This window comes from Tachysurus vachellii, chromosome 2 (genome assembly GCF_030014155.1).
Source record: "Tachysurus vachellii isolate PV-2020 chromosome 2, HZAU_Pvac_v1, whole genome shotgun sequence".
Classification (NCBI taxonomy): domain Eukaryota; kingdom Metazoa; phylum Chordata; class Actinopteri; order Siluriformes; family Bagridae; genus Tachysurus; species Tachysurus vachellii.
The window spans coordinates 29,945,993-29,958,990 of NC_083461.1; the positions used below are offsets into that span (position 1 = coordinate 29,945,993).

The 12,998-nt window shown below is 39.3% G+C and overlaps 1 protein-coding gene across 8 annotated transcripts in view; it reads right to left on the reverse strand.

The window, feature by feature from the left end:
* LOC132841737 (receptor-type tyrosine-protein phosphatase delta-like) overlaps positions 1 to 12,998 on the reverse strand; it is a 352,060-nt gene that overhangs the window by 146,378 nt on the left and 192,684 nt on the right. For all 8 annotated transcript variants that reach the window (XM_060864221.1, XM_060864220.1, XM_060864217.1 and 5 more), the window contains exon 8: positions 10,302 to 10,339. The gene's annotated coding sequence lies outside the window, so the exon portion shown is untranslated. The remainder of the gene's footprint in view (positions 1 to 10,301; positions 10,340 to 12,998) is intronic.

The following is a 12,998-nucleotide window of genomic DNA, read 5'->3' on the forward strand; positions in this document are numbered from 1 at the left end:
GTAGCCCTGGTAGCCACTGAAGTCTACTCTAAAGGACACTTCCAGCCTTATAAACTCATGGCCATAGTAGAGAAAAAATGGAAAAATATGATTCACCAGCAACGATTCACTTAGAAATCTTTCCCACTAACAGCGATTCACTTGGAAATCTTTCCCAGTGACAATTATTCACTAGGGAATATGTTCTAGTACCAGCAATTCACTTGGAATACTTTCCCAATAATAACGATTCGCTTAGAAAACGTTCCCAGCAACAGCGATTCACTTGGAAAACTTTCCTGGTAACAGGGATTCACTTGGAAAATCTTTCCCTGTAACAACGATTCACTAGGAAACCGCTTCTCGTAGCAGCAATTACCTTGGAAAATTTGCCCAGTACCAATGATTTACTTAGAAATCTTTCCTGGTTACAACGATTCACTTGGAAAACTTTCCGATTAACAATGATTCACTTTGAAAACCTTTCCAGTAACAACGATTCACTACGGAATCTGTTCTAGTAGCAGCGATTCACTTGGAAAACCTTCCCAGTAACAGCGATTCACTTGGAAAGTCAACAAAAATTGACTTTCATTCCATCCAGGATGCATCCTTAGATCTGGATCCAAAACAACCCGGATTTAGAATATACTGATTAATAAAAATGAATGCATTACTGTATGCTTATGTACAAATAAAATAAAATAAACAAATACAATAAAATAAAATAGTGATTACCGAAAATGAGTGAATGAAGCACAATTATGGGTTCTTTGATGGTTCCTCTTGAGGAACCCAACAGTTATTAATGCTTTGTCCAGTAATAAGAATGTTGAGATCTTCTCGGGGTTATTTTGTAATTTCCACAGCTATATTCTTCTTGATGAACACTGTTACATTTATCCATTAAACTTTTGTTAGAAACTAAAAGTAGTAGCTCCAGAATTTCATCCCGATGTTCCTCCTGATCTGGTACCTTAAACCTGGATAAGACCAGATAACACTAATAAGACAGATCTGATCTGTGGCCTTCGCCTTACACTACCGCTCTGATGGTGAAGTGAAGTCTGTAAGGTTGCGACCTTGGAGCGAAAAGGAGAATGTGATTTGTGTTCTTCATTTTGTGCTGCTGAGCTGCTTGTGAGATGTAATCAGGGACTTAGCAAAAGTGGGGGTAAACCAGGCGTCGTGAAAATTAATTTCACACCGAGATTCACTCTCACCTGGATCTGTATCTCCCTAAGAGGATGAGAGAAGTTTAATATGTCGATAATGCAGAGCGCTTGAAGAACTGAGCAGTTTTATGGCTGCTGGCTGAACGGAGAGGACGCGCAGAGACATGCTCAGAGTCCCATCACCTCACAGGCATGGAAACAAATCAATCCAAACTGACAGAATTATACTGACAGATCCTGTGCCGCCGCATCGCGTGCCCGCTTTCACAATCTGTCTCGTTTTCCTCTCGGTGACGAGAAGGATGCGTTTAGATTTGCCAACGTGTCGGTAGACGACAATTGGAAAAGATTAACGGTTACGGCTTGGCGAAATTTTGAAGAATGATGTTAGGTGTCATATGAAGGTTCGATACGGGAGATGTTAAGTCAGAATAATGAGAATGCAAACGTAGGAAGATGGAAATTTCATGAGAGTTTACAGGAGTTCCTCGCTAAGGGTTCAAGCACAGATGACTAGGTTTTGAACTTTTTGATGAATCAGAGTGTATTTAAAGCATTTCTATCTGCATGCCGTCACTAAAAAGTGACCTGATGACAGAAAGCAGTCTGTTTGGATTTAACCAAATTCTAGAGCATTTTTAATTTTGTGTCTCTTTGTAGCAAAAAAAAAAAAAAAAAAAGACAATTTATTCAGTCATTAGCGAGAACTGCTAATTAATGCTCGTTTGTCATGCTAATGCTAATTTTACTCAGACTAATTTCATTTTGAGATCCGAGTGAGTGAAAGCTTTTCTCTTAATGTTAATGCCGAATAGACTCAATGGGCTTCACCGACGTAGTCACTGAGGCTTGTAAAAATGCAGATAACATTTAATGAAACAAAAAGCTAGCATGCTAATGTATTAGCCGGATTTAGTGCAGTCAGGAAATCTAAACTTTGGTTAAAGTAGAATGTAGAAAGAAATCACTTCTATGTTGAACAAATCCAGTTTTAATAATGAAATGGATTCACCTATTCATTTATTTATTTATTTATTTACTTATGAATGAAAACTTCTAATCCTGACATAGCCGAGCACAATGCGCATGATGGGCTTTACTGCTTTAAGAGATCGGCAAGACACACGGGAACTTTAACTAATCACAGCTGTAAATGTCACGAGCAGGACTTAATAACGTACATAACGAGGAAAAGAATCTAATGATAAATCATCAAGCATCTGGAACAAAATCGAATCAGCAAAGATTAATGTCAGTTTTGTAGAAATCTGTCTCGTCTTATCCCTACGACTTTCCCATGAGTACCACCTCAATGGTAGGACAGGAATGACGGATGGGTACATGGGTCATGGTCGCTGACACGAGCCCGAGTCTGATATCTCTGTATGCTTGACTATCTATTATGTATTTTTACACAGCTTATCGTGTAAACATGCAGTTCTATCATTCAGATGATGTAACACTGTAACACCGGATCCAATGTGCTATCCATCTTCTCTTATCAAAAACATGTTCATGTCTCTCTCTCTCTCTCTCTCTCTCTCTCTCCCTCTCTCTTACAGTACTGTTGGGTCTAACTGTCTATTAATCACTAAAGTAAGATAATGGAATGTACTGAAAACTAGATTAAGATGAAACATTAGAATACAACTGAAGTGTCTTTATGTGTGCTTTAATTTGAGATGATAAATTATGGTCCGTTCGCAGAAATTCGTCTGGCTTGCTAGCTCCATCGATCGTCAAACATTGGCGCGATAATAACAGAACAACAACATTAGCATTAGCATTAGCATCAGGAACAGATATGGTATTAGATTTAAGCCTAAAGCAGAAATATACAGGAAATATAAACAGGTAGGATTTAAACTACTGCTCGCTCACACCCATTTCACTTGGGGTTATATTTACGTTTAATAGACGATTCTTTCGCTATGCTCACAGCTAAAGTACGTAGGTTAAAGGGTCAGTAAATCCATATAATATAGAGGTAATTTAGTCACCCGAGTTGTAATGTATACTCTGACACCACCGAGTGGTCCGACGCCGCTGAGCGCTAATGAAAACCTCTCTATCCAGAGTGATGAAACAAAAACATAACGCAATATATACACAACGCAGATTCGCCGGCCGATCGGATGGCTGCGTGTTGAAGGGCTTCTCTGTATGCAAAACACCTCTGTCCACCTGTTCAACCCTTTGAGTGACAGTTGCTGTGGCGACAGCATCTGTCGTCGCGGAGACAGGGAGCAGTCTGCGGAACAGGAAGCTGTCGTCCAACTGGCAAGGAGACAGGAAGCAGCGTGATGTCACACAGCAAGAGATCGCCCGCGGGGACGAACGGAGGGATGGAAATGAAGGGATGGAGCATGGGGTGTGTTCAAGAGGGAAAGTAAGAAAATAAACGGAAAGGAAAGAAACACCTGCTAAGTGAAAGAACTTAGAAGAACTACGAGCATGTGACAGGAACAAAAACGTGCTACAGAAAAAAAAGTGCAAACTATTTCTTTTTAGTTCGTTTCAGCTTCTAATAAGTCAAACTGATTTGTTACATTACGTTTAATTATGAACAAAAGTTCAACCGCAAGCTTTAGAACATGTATAATTAATCTACTGTGTGTGTTTTGTCTGTATTCCTGCTCTCGTATTCTGCAGTAGGTTTGCTCTGGTGCCATGATCATGAAAACAGGGAGTTTTTAAAATTTTTTTGCTCAGAGATTTGCTCTGTTGGTGAGTTATTGTGTGCTTCGAGGACAAACTGATAGAAGTGTCATTGTATGTGTGTAAAAAAAGAGAGGAGGAATATAATGAAGGTCTGTGGGCCGTTGTGTAGCAGCGGTGAATGTGCGCTTGCCTGTTCTGCTTTATGCTGTTTATCTCTGATTCTTTCGAGCAAAAAGCCCAGTCAGAGTGAATTTGAGCCTATTCTAAAGCGTGACAATGAACCTGTCCTGCCTCTCTCTCTCTCCCTCTTTCTCTCTTCTGCTCCGTGTTCTCTCGGAGACGCTTCACTCTCTGCTCGGCCCTAACGCACACGTTTACCCAGAGTTCTCTCCTCCGTGGCAGATTGATCAGCAGCATTGTGTCTCTCACGCCATCCATTTTACACTTCACTGTTCATGAAAGACTGCTGTTACATTGATGTAGAGGGGGAGAGAAAGAGAGAGAGAGAGAGAGAGAGAGAGAGAGAGAGAGAGAGAGGGAGGGGGAAGAAAGAGAGAGAGAGAAAGAGGGAGAAAGAGAGAGGGGGGAGAGAAAGCGAGGGGGGAGAGAGTGAGAGAGTGAGAGAGAGACAGAGAGAGAGAGAGAGAAAGAGAGAGAGAGAGAGAGTCTGTTTTTAACCATTTTTTAACCTGGTTAGCTTTGGCTTAGCTCTAAAGGGGGTGTGGCTTTAGGTGCATGAAGAAAAGAAGAAAAGGGTTGAAGAAACACACACACACACACACACACTGTCTCACTACCCTTGTGTAAGTGAGTAAACAGATGCAGTCGGACACATTGTGTGCTTTATGGTTTAATATAAACGGAGAATATACAGTGTACTAGTAGTTTAAGTGAGATAATCAATAGATCAGCACGTTGTGGGATTTGAACCCCTAACCTCGCTGTATACACTGAAATCACCTTATAAATACTTAAACACACACACAGAGAGAGAGAGAGAGAGAGAGAGAGTTACATGATGTTTCAGCTCTATCTAACATGTCTGCGCTGACACCGAGCTGAAGCAGATATACATAAAGACTAACGCCGCAGGATCGGATCCAAGGCAGAAATTCCTCAGGATTTCCTGCTGTGTGGTCGTCTCTGTCAGCAGTGTCTTCAGTCGCTTCAATATTTAGACCTGGAATGCAGTTGCAGAAAGCTCCAGGCTCACTAATTGGACGCAGAGTTACAGCTTTTATTGACCGGGTCTAATTACTGGCGTCGTTTTCATTTATGACTCTCTGCATCTGCACTCTGTTAGAGGGGAAAGTTCAGCACAGTGTTTTCTGCACACACCAAACTCACACACCACTGAGCAGAATAACAATGACCACCAGTACGTGTAATAAGACATCATATAGGTGTTATAATGCATTTATGCATTTATTATAGTACTATATAGTAGTAATATACTATGTTTAAGACATATGTAGTATATTATGCCTTATATGTATCATGAATGTACACATTCGCATCGTATTTGTGTTTTTGTGTACAAAATATCGCCAGTGAAGACAAACCCAGGAATATCTCTGTATTATTATGTTTTTATACTTTTTTTTTCTTCATTTTTTTTTCTCACTTTTCTCTTCATTACATTAATTCCACACTTTAAGACACATCACGCTGGTTAAACTAGAAAAATAAAAAAAAGAAAGAAAAATCAGAAAAAGAAAGAAAAGAAAAATCTTTTCTTTCAAAAGAAAGAAAGAAAGAAATTAAGCAAAATAAACTTAAACTGACGAGTATTCAAGAACAATAGATTATTTTCAATAAAAAGATAATAAATTATTAAAAAAATGAATAAATTAATTTAAAGCGAATAAATAAGTTCACACTTTTACTCCTTTTTAAGCTTGAAAAATTGTCTTATTCTATCATTTTGGTAGACGATTTTGCTTAACATGATCTACCACCAGAATAATCATTTTCTTTTATTTTTAATAAAAATTAAATAAAAAATGATACTCAATAAGAATTTACTAACCACGTAACATTTTAGAATATATTTTTAAGAATATAATCGAAAAATACAAAAATATTACAAAGCATTTTCTTTATTTAATATACTTTAACTTGCTCTCATTTTTTAAATTATGTTGGCATTGTAGAAGCCAACATTCTGTTTTCCTATTTCAGCTTAGACAAAAATTTATAAAACTTAATGCGGTCTAGGGCTTTCGAGCCACATGCACAAAATTCGGATATGTTGTAGACCCTGGTCTGATGTTTGTTGCTATTACTTTTCTAAGCGATCCGAGTACCGGTACTTCAGGTACCGGGTCTCAAAATGGCCTTTTTTCCCATAGACTCCCAATATAAAGTTTGGAGGTTTATAACTCAGCAAGCTTTCGAACTATCTACACCAAACTCGGCCAGCTACTTTAGGGTGATACTCTGAACAAACTTTTAAATTGGTGTACCGACTGGCCTTTTGGTTGTGCCACAGCCCCACCACCAATATATGCAAAATCAGGAGTATTCGGATGACATCACATGCTCATCTCCACTTGCCTCCAAATGTTTTGGCACCCTATCTTTCTGTCCACTTGCCTCCAATAACACTGACCCTTATGTTCACTCGCCTCCAAAAAGCACTGGCCTTTGCGAATACTTGCCTCATCAAAGCCAACATCAAAGTTTGTCGCGACGAACTTTACAAATCTAGTTTATTTTTATTTTTATTTTTTTTGCATTGAAGTCTGCAGATCCTGCTATTATTAAAAGGCCGCTCGCAGATTCGTCACTCTAACTGTACTTGGTCAGCGTACAGGGTTGAGTTATCTTCTGATATTATTAATAAGATGAACATTAATGCATCCAGACATGTCTTAAATCTTTACGGGTTGTTACTTTGCAGTCAGCCTGAGAAAAGGAAGTTTTTACTTGAGGCCAATGTTGCGTAAGCGCATGCTTTACCAGCCTCTCATAGGATTATATAACCTGCTGTTTTGGAGGTAAGGTCTGTACTGAGGTTTGGCACAATCCACACACACACACACACACACACACACACATACACTCTTTTTAAATACACTCTGTAAAGAACATCTCTAATCCAACCCGAACATCTGCACAGACTCACACGGTATCCTATAGACGAGTAGAGAAGCTTACACGTTACCAGAACAAACAATATCTCGCCAGAGTGTGTCACAATGTCAAAAATTAAGTGCGGTACCCCTACAAGACATTACGTTCTGCAGGTTGCTGTTTCACCTTGAACCCTGTGACATGAGACAGTCATAACATTCTTTATCCGGTTGTAAAACAATATTTCAATAAGTGATGATAAGAGATCATCACTTATTGAATTATTTCACTTATTGATTAGGTCAGAAGCTTGTTTTTCCTCTTCAGTGTGCCTTAGGTAGTGTATCTGATTACATGGAATTATGAGATGTTTAAGCTCATATGTCATAACCGTTAGGGGATGTGTTACATGCGCCGTCACAGTTGTATCTGCTTGATTACAACAAAAAAAAGAAAGAAAAAAATTACAAAAAAAATTAGACTGTACTTCACTAACGTACTTCAGATCTACAGTACCAGCGCTACTCGACTGTTCCCATCGTCTCTCAGGGTAAGAGGTAAGTCTACATCAAGAATCTTTTCTGTTCTGGCACCGAGATGGTGGAATGAACTTCCTCTAGATGTCTGAACAGCTGACTCACTGGTTATCTTCAAACGACGGGCGAAGACCGACGTCTTCCTGAAACACTTCCTGAAACTAGCGCTTTTTTCCCCAGAACAGACTTTTAGGTTGATGGTATCCTAAGTCTGTAACCTAGTGAACTGGTGTTGATGGAGATGGAGGCAGTGCCTGATAGAGTGTGGAGAAAGCAAGAGAGCTATAATTGTGACTACGGTTTAAAATGTCACTGAGAAACCATACACTATGTTCACTACAGGAACGATATCATGCTAGCAGTATCGAATCAGATAAATAAGAGCTAACACTTCGTAACCTAAAAATCGAATCCAAACTAAAGCAAATTTTATTTTTTTTTAATGTTGTCTATTCACAAACCAATTACACACAAACACACACACACACACATGCATGCACCATCTACTAGCGCTATACAAATGGCTTTCAAAGCCAGACCATGCATGTGTGTTCCCCCTGCAGCCATTTTAAATATCATAAACCCGGGTAATGAGGAATGACTGTATGGTAATTGTTATTCATGTCCTCTTCTTGATGTCGTCTGCTTGACCAGAACTCGCCCTACGGCACACGTGAACAGAGAGGAGGAGACGACGGGGCTGCTGAAACGATACGCTAAAAGTAAATAACGTTCCAAAATGTTACAGAACGATACATGGAAAACATTTTCGTTGCAGTGAACTGAGACTGTGCGAGTCTGGCTCAAAAGCAGGTATTATAGTATTGTTTTACTGAACAGAGGGATGTGAGGTCAGCAGCTGGGGAAAAGCATAAACAGGTGCAGAGTGGGTTAGTGTGCAAGAGGATGACAGGAGTACGCTAACAGGACCTGACGTGACCTGTTGGCTAATCCTGCAGCGGGACGGATGAAAGTCGGCTCCGGAGCCTGTACGCTTTCAGATCACGTTGGAGACACACCCACCTCCGTTCTATAGGATGTTCTCCGAAACAATCATATTTATACTTTCTTTCTGTTCCATGGGAGATGAACATGGATCTTCTGTTTCATGGGAGATGAACACTTCAGCTCCTGGCATTACTATTTTTTATTTTCACAGGCTTCCTGTATTTAATAATACTTAAATACTTCAAAGCCTCGTGCACAATTTTTTGGCCAATTCGGTACTGTAACTGGTCGCACACCAACATGAGTCACCGTTTCCAGCTCGGCCTTCCAGAAAACGGGAATGACGTTATTCCTCGCTAAATGAAATCAAAAAGTGGTTGGCTGATTCCACTGTCACTTCATAATGATGTTGGTGGTTAATTGAGTGAGTTTGCCCCGACTTACATTTGCATTTACATGATTTGGCAGACGCCATTATCCAATTATCTCATTTATAAAGCTGAGCAATTGAGAAGTAATGCCCTTGCTCAGGGGCCCTGGAGTGGCAGCTTGTTGGCCCTGGGATTTGAACTCACAACTTTCCAACCAGTGGTTCAACACCATAACCACTAAGAGGTAACACTTCCCTTGGCTTCTGAGCTAACTTGGCTCTGGATAGTCATTTAAAAACTTCATAATAAATAAATAAGCATGAGCATGTAGGTCATGGGTTTAGACAGATTTATGATTGTTTACTGCATCATGTTGAGTCAGAAATTTTATGTATTGCTACTTCACATAACAAACTAATGCCTGTGTAACTATAATTAATGGATGAATGAACTGCTGACATGGAAGCCTTTATTATCGCCACATATACATTACAGCACAGTGGAATTCCCAACTGAGGAGGTTGGAGTCAGAGCGCAGGGGCAGCTATGATACAGCTCCCCGGGAGCAGGGAGGGTTAAGGGCCTTGCACGAGGGCCCAACAGTGGCAGCTTGGCAGTGCTGCGGCTTGAAGCCCCAATCCTTCAATCAACAACCCAGACCCTTAACCACTTGAGCCACAACTGCCCCAGTACCAACGATGTATTTGCAACTAACGCCACATGACATGACATAATGGCACCTCTAAAGTCATCCGATGATGTCTATGTTTATAACCTCAACAACCTTATGCCTCTGATGTCACCTGCCTTATGTCATCTAATAACAGCTTAGTATATAACCTGCTTATAGTCATCTAAACTCTCCAATGACACCTAATGTCACATGACCTAAGGACACCTTATGTCATTAGCTATTGTTTTAGCTAATCTTGCTTCATCTTATGCCTCGCCAAAGCCGATATTTTTGCTTGAGTCAATAAAATGGCTGAAGTGTCCCTCTTAAAATATTAAAGGCGGGTAAAAGAATAGGTTTCGTGCTCCAAAAACAGATGGATTAACCAGAGCAGAATTAGTGTTAGCTCTGCTGTCACACAGACACACACACACACACACACACACACACACACACACACACACTTCAGCATGGAACAAGGGGAAATGAGGTTGCTCATAAGCGTGGTGTGAAGTGAATATGAATCAGATGTCTCAAAGCATTGAGCTGGAATACTACGAATTGAATAGTGTGGACATGCCTATGATTACACACACTTCTCTCTATCAGTCTCACACACACACACACACACACAGCTGATTATTAATGAATTGCCTGAGAGCCTATTTTCCTCTCCTTCACTGTGTACCCAGCATGCTTTGCTCTTGTTAACAGTGCTGATGATGGGAGGGGGTGGGCATTCATCACTGTCAGTCATGGCTCACTGGACATCCTGACTGGCTGCACAGGACACTAAAGGTGCTGAGGCAGCACACGGACAGTTCAGATCTCTGAGTGTGTGTGTGAGAAAGGGATTTTTGTGTGCGTGTGTTACACTTCCTACCTTTCTAAGATCAAGCTGTGGTCTCTGTGGTTGAAGAGCTGAAAAATAAATAAATAAATAAACAAACAAATAAACAAATAAATAAATAAATAAAAGTTATATTCACACACGTTAAAAAATGAAAGAATATTTGGATTCGATCCTAAAAAAAAATCACACACGCACACACACACACACACACACACACACACACACACACACACACACACACACACACACACACACACACACACACATACACACACACACACACACAGTCCCCTACAGAGGATGTTGATCAGCAGACACTGATATACAGTTCATCTTCAAGCAGGAAGAAATGCTATCAGGAAAACGGGAATCACAACTCAGGATGAAATTAACGTGCAGCCAGCCGATGAAAGGTCAAAGATTGTCGTGTGACTCAGTGCAAGGAGCAGTGGAGAATTAAATTAGAGAATCAGAGAGAGAGAGAGAGAGAGAGAGAGAGAGAGAGAGAGAGAGAGAGAGAGAGAGAGAGAGAAATGAAAAATTCTAAGAAAAAGTGAGAAAAGGAGAGGTAATGGAACATAAGGAAGGCAATAAGAGGAAAATAGATACTGAGATAGCAGAAGAGTTGGACAGAGAGAGAGAGAGAGAGCGAGAGAGAGAGAGAGATCAACTTCCCAAGTGTGAGTGTGTCAAGTGTTCTCTCTTCCTGTTGAAACTCTTAACAATCATGTCTTCTTTTCTTTTTTAACTCTCTCTCTCTCTCTCTCTCTCTCTCTCTCTCTCTCTCTCTCTCTCTGTCTCTCTGATTAAAACCTGTGGTGTATAAAAGGTCAGTAAACACAGAAACGAGTACAGAAGCAGATATAGGATGAAATTAGAAGAGTGAGAGAGAGAGAGAGAGAGAGAGAGAGAGAGAGAGAGAGAGTCCCAATCCCTCTGCAGTCCTACAGGACCATGTCGCTCTGAAAATGTGTTTTCATAGAAAGTGTGGTTTAAAGCTAAAGCCCCAAATCTCCACACAGGAGTGAGGGAGGAGACATAGAGTGTTAGAGATGTTTTATTAACATAGAAGAAACTATTTTAATTAATTATTTATTTTATTAAAATGTTTTCCACACACTGGGGACCAGTGACAAAGTTTATCATCTGTTAATCCTCATTACAATGAGAAGCCCTTAGTTTAAAGTAATTGGCTATCATTTCTTATATATGTATTTTTATTTCTCGTCAACAGGAGCTTATTTATTTATTTATTTATTTATTAAAACACGATATTAATTATTTATTTTTTATTCATTAATTTATTTATTGATGTATTTAATTATTCAAGCAAACAAGCATATTATCTATTGTATTTATTTAAACATACTATTTATTTATTTGTTTGCTTGTTTGTTGAACAAACAAACAAACATGGTATTTATTTATTTATTTATTTATTTATTTATTTATTTATTTGATTATTCAAGCAAACAAGCATATTATCTATTTATTTGTTTGTTGTTTGTATGTTTAGTAGGTTCTTTTTCTCTTACGCTCAGACTAAATAAATAAATAAATAAATAAATAAATAAATAAATAACTATTATGTTTGTTTGTTTATCAGTCGGTGTAAATGTATAGTATTTTATAAGTGAATTAACAATAATTCCTAACATCAAACAGGAGGAAAATTCATTTGTTCATTATTTTTGTAGCAGTGATCTTAGAAGTAAGCAGAAGTGAAAGTACCATTTTTTTTTTTTTTTTTTTACTTTTTTCTATTTTTTTTCCTTGTTTTGTTTTGTTTTGTTGTAATCCCTGACACTGTGTGTATATAGCTCTCCTAACCGAGCAGGCGCTGTTTTTGTCGTATATACAATTCGATTACAGTTTTTTCTTGTCTATGCGATTGTTATCCACAAGTCTGACTTTCTACAGCTACAAGAGACAAACCTGTTAGAAAGCAAAGACTTGTTGCTTGCATGAGCGAATACAGCATTTATAATAACCTGTGCATGCATGAGTGATAACTGAGAACAGAGAAAGAGAGAGAGAGAGAGAGAGAGAGAGAGAGAGAGAGAGAGAGAGAGAGAGAGAGAGAGAGAGAGAGAGAGATGAGTGGAGGGAATAAGACACAGTGCAGAGGTGTACATGTAGGATTATGTGTACCACTGCCTGGACTCACTTACTGTAAACCTGCTCATTATTATTAATACAGCACAGGAACAGACAAGAGTAAACAGAGAGGAAAACAGAAGTCAAGTAATGGGCACCAATTTCTTCACACCACACTCTTTCACTCCATTTATTCCTCTGCTGATGTCACTGTCTCCATCTGATGCTGCACATTTCTCCATCTCTTCCTTCTTCTTGCTTTCCCTGTTTTCTTACTTTCCATTGTTTAGTAGTTTCTGTTGTGATAATGTGGAATTTATTAGTCTGTATGATCGCTCTCTCTCTGTGCCTCTCTCTCTCTCTCTCTCTCTCTCTCTCTCTCTCTCTCTCTCTCTCTCTCTCGCTTTCTCTTTCTCTTGCTTTCTCCACACTCTATCAGGCACTGCCTCCATCTGTCAGGTTGCCATCATACCAGAGGCCAAGTGAAACTCCTTCCCAGTATAGAGAGGGGAGACACTTAGAGGAAATCAGACTTATACAGGAGCTTAAACAGTGTGTGTGTAGGAATGTATATGTTCTTGAGCAGATCTATCTATCTATCTATCTATCTATCTATCTATCTATCTATCT